The sequence below is a fragment of the Pseudophryne corroboree genome, chromosome 9 (genome assembly GCF_028390025.1).
Source record: "Pseudophryne corroboree isolate aPseCor3 chromosome 9, aPseCor3.hap2, whole genome shotgun sequence".
Lineage (NCBI taxonomy): Eukaryota > Metazoa > Chordata > Amphibia > Anura > Myobatrachidae > Pseudophryne > Pseudophryne corroboree.
Window position 1 is genome coordinate 70910438 of NC_086452.1, and position 12054 is coordinate 70922491.

Genomic DNA, 12054 nt, shown 5'->3' on the forward strand with positions numbered 1-12054 from the left:
CCGAGCTAGTCAGGAATCTCCTAAAACCAGGCCAGGTGTCAGTGCATCAGTGCACGAGGGTCCTGGGAAAAATGGTGGCTTCTTACGAAGCGATTCCATTCGGAAGATTCCATGCAAGAACGTTTCAGTGGGATCTTCTGGACAAATGGTCCGGATCGCATCTTCAGATGCATCAGCGGATAACCCTGTCGCCAAGGACAAGGGTGTCTCTTCTGTGGTGGCTGCAGAGTGCTCATCTACTAGAGGGCCGCAGATTCGGCATTCAGGATTGGATCCTGGTGACCACAGATGCCAGCCTGAGAGGCTGGGGAGCAGTCACACAGGGACAAAATTTCCAGGGCTTGTGGTCAAGCATGGAAACATCTCTTCATATAAACATTCTGGAACTAAGGGCCATTTACAATGCCCTAAGTCAAGCAAAACCCCTGCTTCAAGGTCAGGCGGTATTGATCCAATCGGACAACATCACGTCAGTCGCCCACGTAAACAGACAGGGCGGCACGAGAAGCAGGAGGGCGATGGCAGAAGCTGCAAGGATTCTTCGCTGGGCGGAGAATCATGTGATAGCACTGTCAGCAGTGTTCATTCCGGGAGTGGACAACTGGGAAGCGGACTTCCTCAGCAGACACGACCTTCACCCGGGGGAGTGGGGACTTCATCCAGAAGTCTTCCAAGAGATGGTAAACCGTTGGGAAAAACCAAAGGTGGACATGATGGCGTCCCGTCTCAACAAAAAACTAGACAGATATTGCGCCAGGTCAAGGGACCCTCAGGCAATAGCGGTGGACGCTCTGGTAACACCATGGGTGTACCAGTCAGTGTATGTGTTCCCTCCTCTGCCTCTCATACCAAAAGTACTGAGAATCATAAAAAGGAGAGGAGTAAGAACTATACTCGTGGTTCCGGATTGGCCAAGAAGGACTTGGTACCCGGAACTTCAAGAGATGCTCACGGAGGACCCGTGGCCTCTACCTCTAAGAAAGGACCTGCTCCAGCAGGGACCTTGTCTGTTCCAAGACTTACCGCGGCTGCGTTTGACGGCATGGCGGTTGAACGCCGGATCCTGAAGGAAAAAGGCATTCCAGAAGAAGTCATCCCTACCCTGATAAAGGCCAGGAAGGATGTAACCGCGAAACATTATCACCGCATTTGGCGAAAATATGTTGCGTGGTGTGAGGCCAAAGAGGCCCCTACAGAGGAATTTCAACTGGGTCGCTTCCTACATTTCCTGCAAACAGGACTGTCTATGGGCCTAAAATTAGGGTCCATTAAGGTTCAAATTTCGGCCCTGTCGATTTTCTTCCAAAAAGAACTGGCTTCAGTGCCTGAAGTCCAGACGTTTGTCAAAGGGGTACTGCATATACAGCCTCCTTTTGTGCCCCCGGTGGCACCTTGGGATCTCAATGTGGTTTTGGGGTTCCTAAAATCACATTGGTTTGAACCACTCACCACTGTGGAATTAAAATATCTCACATGGAAGGTGGTAATGCTGTTAGCCCTGGCTTCAGCCAGGCGTGTCTCAGAATTGGCGGCTTTATCTTATAAAAGCCCTTACCTGATTTTTCACACGGATAGGGCAGAATTGAGGACTCGTCCTCAATTTCTCCCAAAGGTGGTTTCAGCGTTTCACATGAACCAGCCTATTGTGGTGCCTGCGGCTACTAGGGACTTGGAGGACTCCAAGTTACTGGACGTAGTCAGGGCCCTGAAAATATATATTTCCAGGACGGCTGGAGTCAGGAAATCTGACTCGCTGTTTATCCTGTATGCACCCAACAAGCTGGGTGCTCCTGCTTCTAAGCAGACGATTGCTCGTTAGATTTGTAGTACAATTCAGCTTGCACATTCTGTGGCAGGCCTGCCACAGCCAAAATCTGTAAAAGCCCATTCCACAAGGAAGGTGGGCTCATCTTGGGCGGCTGCCCGAGGGGTCTCGGCTTTACAACTTTGCCGAGCAGCTACTTGGTCAGGGGCAAACACGTTTGCTAAATTCTACAAATTTGATACCCTGGCTGAGGAGGACCTGGAGTTCTCTCATTCGGTGCTGCAGAGTCATCCGCACTCTCCCGCCCGTTTGGGAGCTTTGGTATAATCCCCATGGTCCTTACGGAGTCCCAGCATCCACTTAGGACGTTAGAGAAAATAAGAATTTACTTACCGATAATTCTATTTCTCATAGTCCGTAGTGGATGCTGGGCGCCCATCCCAAGTGCGGATTGTCTGCAATACTTGTATATAGTTATTGTTACAAAATTCGGGTTATTATTGTTGTGAGCCATCTTTTCAGAGGCTCCTTCGTTTATCATACTGTTAACTGGGTTCAGATCACAGGTTGTACGGTGTGATTGGTGTGGCTGGTATGAGTCTTACCCGGGATTCAATATCCTTCCTTATTATGTACGCTCGTCCGGGCACAGTATCCTAACTGAGGCTTGGAGGAGGGTCATAGGGGGAGGAGCCAGTGCACACCAGCTAGTTCAAGCTTTTACTTTTGTGCCCAGTCTCCTGCGGAGCCGCTATCCGCTATTCCCCATGGTCCTTACGGAGTCCCAGCATCCACTACGGACTATGAGAAATAGAATTATCGGTAAGTAAATTCTTATTTTTTCTTTTGGTGAGGGCCCAAACAAACCAGTAATTTAAGCCACAGCCATGTGGCAGACCCTGTTGCTGAAATGTTTGGTTTGTTAAAGAGTGCATGTCCTGTTTATACAACATAAGGGTGGGTGGGAGGGCCCAAGGGCAATTCCATCTTGCACAAATTTTCTTTGCCACATCATTCCAGGGGTGCTGCCTTATATGGGGTGCTGCCCCTCTGCCCTATCAGTCCAGGGGTGTTGCCCCACTGACATTTAAGTTAATGGGTGCTGTTGCCTGTCTGCTGTGCTGTGTAATTCTCCTGGGGTGCTGCCTAGGCTGTATACATAATGGGGTGTTGCCGTATAATTCCAGGGGTGCTGCTGTACTTGATCCTAGGTTTAAATGAAAGCCTAGAGCAGACATGAAACAAGCTTCAACATCACAAACAGATTTGTGAAAACATAGCTGCAAAGGTGGAAATGGAAATTGCTATTTTGACAAAGTGTTTTTAAATAAAGAAGTGGGGAGTGACCACATTTGTGGCCAAAGTCAGTGTGACTCAGAAGAGACTGAATCATAATCCAGTGCAACTGCCGGAGAGGTAAAAGTGATATTTTCGGCTGGAGCATTAGAGAGAGGTTCTTCTCTATTATTTCATGTTAGGGACTCACTCAAATGAATTGTTCCAATTAGTCAACCTTAATTTTGATATATTACTGATGTTCCACATTTTGGGATTATTTATTTAATAGATGCGCATTTGTTGTACAGAGATCTTCTTTTCCTAAGGGCTGCGTAGGGTTATCGCAAGACCTCGCAGTGTTAGAAGAACAGAGTTTCAGTGATCTTGCATTGCATCAGCTTTCCATTGCACTGCAGCACTAGATGGCCCAGGAGCTCCTGTGTGGCACAAACAGTTACTGAATAAGGCCCAGTATGGAGTCTCATGATGGCTTACAGCCAGGAAGATGTCTGGCTTGCCAGGCTGAGGCATGCTGTGGGCACAGATTCCTCCCACAGTCCTATTTATAGTATGAAATGAGTTTCGACTGTAGAGTGGTAAGCACTAGGGCAGGGGCCCAATAACAAAAAAAAAAATCACTGCACAGTCGTGCTTATTACTTTACCGAACCCAGCTGAACTCAACTTGCCCCAACTTGGTGTGGGGACCCAGGAGGGGCTGCTAAAACATCTATGGGGCTGATTTATTTAAAAATAAAACATGAATAAAATAAACAAGACACACAGGTATGCTCACATGCGTGTAACTGGGACACACAGGTATGCTCACATGTGTGTAACTGGGAGCTGTGAAAAACAAAAATAAGGCATCTGTCACAATATATGTAAATAAAAATGCAATAAAGAAAATAGAAAAAAAGAAACCCATGAGATTTTCACAAAATAAGTTTCCAGACTCCGTGTAGGGGAAAATATCCAATCTTGATCCTGTGGCATACACCAGTTTATTTGCATCACAGCATTAAATCCGAGATTATCTTAATCCCTGAACATGGAGAAGGGGTATAAATTTGGAGGCTTTGGCCCCTAGTTTTTCAGTTTGTCCAGTAATGTGGTAATTAATAATTATATATTTGCTTGGTTGAAGTCCTTTCAGTTCCACACCAATATAGGAGTGGAGGTGAAAGCCTGTGTGTTGTTCCTGATTGCGTGTGTCTCTCTAATTTTTAATCACCTTCTTGACACTGTCCTCTTCCTCTTGCCTCTTCTCATAATGTGAAAAGTCTTCAAAGAAGGAGGTGGTATGTTTGTAGCTAGCTATGATTCGGAGAACTTGGCAAGCTTTTTCCAGGGGAACCACCTGTTGCTGAAATGATGAGTTTATTAAACTGTGCATGTCCTGTTTAAACAACATACGGGTAGGAGGGATGGTTCAAGACAATTCCATCTTGCACCTCTTTTTTTTCCTTGCTTTATGTGCTCTTTGGGGCCTTTTTTTTTAAAACTACCATCCTGTCTGCCACTACAGTGCAAATCCTAGATGGGCCAGGTGTTTGTGCCGCACACTTGTGTCGCTTACAGTAGCTTAGTCATCCAGCAACCTCGATGCAACCTTTTGACTTAAAAACAATATTGTGAGGTGTTCAGAATAGACTGGAAATGAGTGGAAATGAATGTTATTGAGGTTAATAATACCGTAGGATCAAAATTACCCCCAAATTCTGTGATTTTAGCTGTTTTTATGTTTTTTTCAAAAATCATCCAGATCCAAAACCAAAAACCGAAAGGGTGGTTTTGGCAAAACCAATCCAGATCCAAAACACGAGCGGGGATCCAAAGCCAAAACACAAAACCCAAAAAGTGTCCTCGCACATCTCTAACAGAAATAATAACCAGGGCCGAAACTAGGCGTTTCATCACCCGGGCAAGACAGTAATTCTCCCCCCCCCCCAATTAAAAAAAAACCCAACAACCTAACAAACAAACTCTTTCAGAAACTAAAATAATCAATTATCAACAAATTTAAAAGAAGGGCTAATATAGGACAATATTCCCCTATGTGTCCCAAAAGCCTTAAGCATCACATGCTCCCCCCCACCCCCCAGCAGTGTGTACCTCTACATGTAGGGGGGCATGTATGTACCCATACATTGCACTATATCACTACACTATATCATGACACTACATCACTGCACTACATTCCCCTATCCACTGCACTACATTACTATAGTACATGCCCTACACGCTGAACTACATCACTACACTACATCGGTGACTGCACCTGTTAACAAGCAAAAGCCTGGGGCAGCGTGTCCTCTCAATGGTGTGTAGCCGGCAACTTGTTATCGGTTGATGCTGGTCAGGCAGCCGGGATCATAGCCTACTGAAAAACACAGTACCGACAACTCGCTTCTATAGCTTGCACGGTGCACCACATGCTAGTCGCAGCACTGCATGGCAAAGAAGAGAGTTTAAGACAGTATCCAGCATAGGAGAGATCCCAGGTGCTGGAGCTCACCCGCACAGCGTCGGAGCCAGCTGCGGGCAGACAGGTGGGTCTGAGACACTGCCCCGGGAGCTGTCTGCTGTCTCACTCGAGCAGTTCAACACTGGTGGTAAAAAACCCCCCAAAAAATAACCTGCTCCTCTGTAAGTCCGCAGCGCCCCCTCAAATCCTGCACCTGGGGCGCATGCCTCCTTAGCTCCCCCCCTAGTTGCGGCCCTGTCATAACCACACTGTCTGTAAATCCCTAGTGTGAAATTATAGTCAAATAGATGCACGGAACTGTAGCCTGGTTGTACAATGATAGTAACATGGCATTTAGCCTCGTGTAATGCATATGATAAAATTGCCCTTTAGAAGTTTAGAAGACAAATCATATTCCTGCCGTTACAAAGCTCTGCACAGAAAATGACATGGAAATCACCTTGGTAATTAGAAGATTTCGATGTAGTTTTAGCCATTCGTGCAGAACTGGGGAAAGCAGGGGGGTGACATAAAACTTCATGCACAGCTTCTAATCTACAGCACAAACGTGAGCGAGGAATCTTCTTTTTCAAGCTTGAAAGTACTAGTTGATGCTATATTTCAGGAAGATAGATTACCTCTTAGAACTCAGATTGTACAATATCACTTTGCATTAACCAACAGTACTCCAGCCGACTGCTGCCTTGCACAGGGTCAGCCAGATGTAAGCTCAGTCCTAGATGATGTCTGTATTACCAGCATCCTGGACTATCCACGGCTACACTTACTTACTTACTCTACAGTGGTTAGGAGCAACGTCTTGTCCCAAATGCCATTCACATAGGACAGTGGTGGTCATTCCGAGTTGTTCGCTCGCTAGCTGCTTTTAGCAGCATTGCACATGCTAGGCCGCCGCCCTCTGGGAGTGTATCTTAGCATAGCAGAATAGCGAACGAAGATTAGCAGAACTGCTACTAAATATTTTCTTGCAGTTTTGAGTAGCTCCAAACCTACTTCGAGATTGCGATCAGCTCAGTCCGTTTAGTTCCTGGTTTGATGTCACAAACACGCCCTGCATTCGGCCAGCCACTCCCCCGTTTCTCCAGATACTTCCGCGTTTTTCCCTGACACGCCTGCGTTTTTTAGCACACTCCCGGAAAACGCTCAGTTACCACCCAGAAACACCCCTTTCATGTCAATCATTCACCGATCAGCAGTGCGACTGAAAAGCGCCGCAGGAACACCAGCAAATCTACTAAGTTTTGTGATAAATAACTTGGCGCATGCGCTCTACGTACCATGCGCATGCACATTTAGCATCAAATCGCAGCATAGCGAAAATCGGCAACGAGCGAACAACTCGGAATGACCACCAGTGTTCTTTGGAGTGTAGCAACAGTTACAGGTTAGATATGTTTGAGAAACTCTACTGGAGGGACAGAAGGTGGCGCTGTGCCTTAGGTTGTCAGTGTTGTAGTCTGTCTTTGTTGTTACATTGTACGTTTTTCCAAAATCTTGTTGGCAATGATCCATGTTATGTTATAGAATTTACAAATAATGGTTTTATTAATGCTGAATAAAACGTATTTCCCTGTGTGTTTGATTCCTGAACATATAAGCATAGCCTGTAACAAGTGTTATGGGGCATACACACAGGGCAATTTTTGCCTATTTTCTAAGAGATCGCTTAGAAACTAAGGGGGTCATTCCGACCCGATCGCTCGCTGCAGTTTATCGCAGCGCAGCGTTCGGGTCGGAACTGCGCATGCCGGACGGCTGAAGGCCGTCGTTCCCTAGCGATCACCTCTGCCTGATTGACAGGCAGAGGCGGTCGCTGGGTGGGAGGGGGCGGCACGGCGGCATTTGCCCGCCGGTTTGGGGGCGCGGTCCAGCCGATGCAGGCGTGGCCGGACCGTGCGGGGGGCGGGCCACAGCAGCTGCGTGATGTCACATGCAGCCGCGGTGACCAGGGGTAGTGAAGAGGTTCTCCCGGCCAGCCGCAGGAGCTGCACTGGCCGGGAGTTACTCCTCAAATGCAAAAGCGCTTTTGCACTTCTGCGGGGTGGGGGGGCGGCACTGACATGCGGGGCGGACTAGCCCTATGCTGGGCATCCCCCCACATGTCTGAGTGCCTGATCGTAGCTGTGATAAATTTAGCACAGCTACAATCAACTCGGAATGACTCCCTAAGCACGGATCGCTCTGTGTGTACACCCCATAGCGATGGCGATGTGCCATCGCCCACTCAGATCTTTAGAACATGCAGGCAAGATCTAGTTAGATCACTTAGCATGTGCATAAAAAACACTGGTTAGCACAGATCGCTCAGCATACATTGCTGTGTGTATAGTGATGTGTGCTGACTGATCTGTGCTAACCTAGATCACTTAGCACACAGCACAAGTCACCCCATGTGTATGCCACCTTACACTGATCAAACACCTTGGCAAAGTAAGGAGCCATGAGACAATGTGATATCACACATACCATACCTCCCAACTGTCCCGATTCTCGCGGGACAGTCTCGGTTTTTGGGGACTGTTACGCTGTCCCACCCACGGGCTACAGTGTCCCGCAGTGGAGGTGGGGTGGGGGGGGGGCAGTTGGGAGGATCCTGTCACTGCTGCTCTGCTTAGACGTCTATTCACTGGAGACAGAGGGAGAGAGTGCATGCCAGCAGCTCACAGAGCGCTGGGCATGCCCCCTTCAGTGATGAAAAGGGGGGGGGGAGGGGCATGGCTCACAATCGTGACACTCTAGCCACACCTTTTTTCCGAAGACCATGCCCCTTTTCAAAATCGGGCGCAGCTTAGCCACACCGATGTCCCTTTTTCCCCGGTAAGAAATGTTGGGAGGTATTTCACATACTGTAGATTTAAAAAGACTCTTAAAATGTCTAAACAGTCTGTACTGGTGCTTTGGGGCTGTAGAGAAAGGTAAAAAACTATGGGTCCAGAGGTTCAAGGGTGTGTGTGTGTGTGTGTGGGGGGGGGGGGGGGGGGACGGGGTGGAACTGAGTTCCACCACCTGTAATGGTAGGTGGAACTAGTTCCACCTCCTCCATGGCCCTGCACAGTAATTCCAACAGAAAAGTCTGCCCCACCATCCACATCAATAGATGATGCAGGTGGCGCTAGTGTCACTCACAAGCTGCAACCATCTCCCCCTTCTTCAGGTCCAAGCGGCTCCATGGTGCTCCTCCACCTGCAACCCGCCCCTTCTGGTACACACACATGCTGTGTCTGTTGGACGGTATTTGTCACTTCCTCAGGTTTCACTGGCTTTCTTTTCCAGTATGGCATATGTGATGCCATGTCATCACTGTCACTAAAGTGAAGAACCAAGAAGAGGAGCAGGCTCTGTGCATGCTGAAGACAAGATGAGAGGGGGCTGGAGGTTCACAGAGAGGTGGGGAAGCTGCTGGAGGGACACAGACGGTGAGCTGCTGGAGTGACAGGCAGAGATGTGTATAAGGGGCACTACTGTGGGCATTATTTATATAAGGGACACTACTACTATGACGTAACATGAATAAGGGGTATTACGATGTGGTGTAATATGAATCAGGGGCACTACATGCAGTGTAATGTGAATAAGAGGTAATGTGCTACTGTGCTGTGCTACTGTGTGGCGTAATTTGAACTGGGGGTGCTATTGTGTGAAGACAACCCTTCTTTGTGAGACCACTGTCCCTTTATAAAGTATGGGTGGTAGGGCACAAATGTATAGTTTGCAGGGGGGTGCTGGAAACCCTAGCACTGGCCTGCTTCCTCCTAAAGCGTAGAGAGGTTAATTGGAGGAGGAATGAGTTCCACCACCTCTCCTGGACCACTTCAAGCCCTGTAGGAACTACTCATAGCAGCCTGATTAATTTCCTACTGCCTATACTCCTTTATTCCTGTTGCTTGTTGAGCTATGGCCTTGCATATTTTGTTTGTTTGTGTGTGTGTTAGTATACACACACACACACACACACACACACACACACACACACACACACACACACACACACTCTAGTGGTTTTGCTATGGTACACCCTGCACCAGGGTTGGACTTGCCCTCAGTTGTACAGAGAAAACGCCCAGTAGGCCCCACTGCTTGGGGGCCCACCTCCACCACTAGGGATTAGGTTTCACACTGCACTTGAATTATACATTATACATATGTTACATTATACTGCACAGGACTATGGTGTATGTTCTTCAGTGCATTGCTGTTTTTAATCTGGTACATTATTATGAATGAACTAGCAGTGTTTACTGTATACAGGTTGAGGATCCCATATCCAAATATTCCGAAATACGGAATATTCTGAAATATGGAATTTTTTGAGTGAGAGTGAGATAGTGAAACCTTTGTTTTCTGATAGCGTAATGTACACAAACTTTGTTTAATACAAAAAGTTATTAAAAATATATTAAATTACCTTCAGTCTGTGTGTATAAGGTGTATATGAAACATAAATGAATTGTGTGAATGTACACACACTTTGTTTAATGCACAAAGTTATTAAAATATTGGCTAAAATTACCTTCATGCTGTGTGTATAAGGTGGATATGAAACATAAATGCATTCTGTGCTTATATTTAGGTCCCATCACCATGATATCTCATTATGGTATGCATTTATTCAAAAATACGGAAAAATTTGTTATCCAAAATACTTCTGGTCCCAAGCATTTTGGATAAGGGATACTAAACTTGTATATTGATCAAGGGGCCCATCCCATGCACTCTATAATGGTTAGACAAGCCTCTGTGGGGACTGGCCACACCCCTACACATGGGCCCCTATGACTGCATTTACCTGTTGGGCTCTTCATGACCCAGTCCGACACTGCCCTGCACCTTCTTCTATAATCACCTCTACTGAGTCCCGCGTTTGCAACACCAGCAGTGCACAACTCACCATGAAAATGTTGCAGCAGCCATTTTCCCAGCATTTTGCGCATGCGCAGTAGAAAAATCACCGGGAAAATGGCAGCTGCTCCATTTCCCTGGAGACCTGCACCACAACAGTAGACTCCGACACAAAGACAGGATATACTAGTGCTCACTGATATGCTGCCGGCTAGAGAGGAGGTGGCCCTGTTGGAGACTGCACACGGGCCCCCTTCTATCTTAATACACAGCTGATAGATAGAAGAGATGAGCAGGTTCGGTTCCCTGAGAACCGAACCCTACCGGACTTCACTACCCGAGCTCGGATCCGAGTCAGGCTCGGGTTTTCCCACCTGACTCGGAAAACAGAATGAGGCAAAACATCATCATCCCGCTGTCGGACTTTCGTGGGGTTTGGATTCCATATAAGGAGCCGCGCGTCACCGCCATTTTCACTCCGGCATTGGAGAGTGTAAAGAGAGGATGTGTCTCTCCGTCCTCAGTGTCCTGCATCAGTTCAGTGTTAGTATCTTGTGCTGCATCAGTTCAGTCACAGTGGTTGTGTCCTCTGCTGCCATTATATCCAGTGCTGCTGTATAAGTACAATCCAGTGGTGCTGTGTTGTGCTGCATCAGTCCAGTGGTGGTGTCTTGTGTTGCATCAGTCCAGTCACAGTGGTGGTGTCCTCTGCTGCCATATGTCCAGTCCAGTGGTGCTGTGTTGTGCTGCATCAGTTCAATGGTGGTGTATTGTGCTGCATCAGTCCAGTCACAGTGGTGGTGTCCTCTGCTGCCATATGTCCAGTGCTGCTGTATAAGTCCAGTCTAGTGTTGCTGTGTTGTGCTGCAACAGTTCAATAGTTGTGTATTGTGCTGCATCAGTCCAGTCACAGTGGTGGTGTCTTCTGCTGCCATATGTCCAGTGCTGCTGTATAAATGCAGCCCATTACAGTGGTGCTGTGTTGTCCTGCATCAGTCCAGTGGTGGTGTCCCTGTGCTGCCGTATATGTCCAGTGGGACTGCTGTATATGTCCATTGATACTGCCGTATATGTCCAGCGGTACTGCCGTATAAATCCAGTGATCCTGCCGTATAATTCCAGTGATCCAGCCGTATAATTCCAGTGGTACTGGCGTATAATTCCAGTGATCCTGCCGTATAATTCCAGTGATCCTGCCGTATAATTCCAGTGGTACTGGCGTATAAATCCAGTGATCCTGCCGTATAATTCCAGTGATCCTGCCCTATAATTGCAGTGATCCTGCCGTATAAATCCAGTGATCCTGCCGTATAATTCCAATGATCCTGCCGTATAATTCTAGTGGTACTGGCATATAAATCCAGTGATCCTGCCATATAATTCCAGTGATCCTGCCGTATAATCCAGTGATCCTGCCGTATAATTCCAGTAATCCTGCCATATAATTCCAGTGGTACTGTCGTATAAATCCAGTCCAGTGATACTGCCGTAGTTATGTCCAGTGGTACTGGCGTATAAATCCAGCAATCCTGCCGTATATGTCTAGTGGCACTGGCGCATAAATCCAGTGATCCTGCCGTATATTTCCAGTGATCCTGACGTATAATTCCTGTGATCCTGTCGTATATGTCCAGTGGTACTGCCATATAATTCCAGTGATACTGCCGTATATATATATATATATA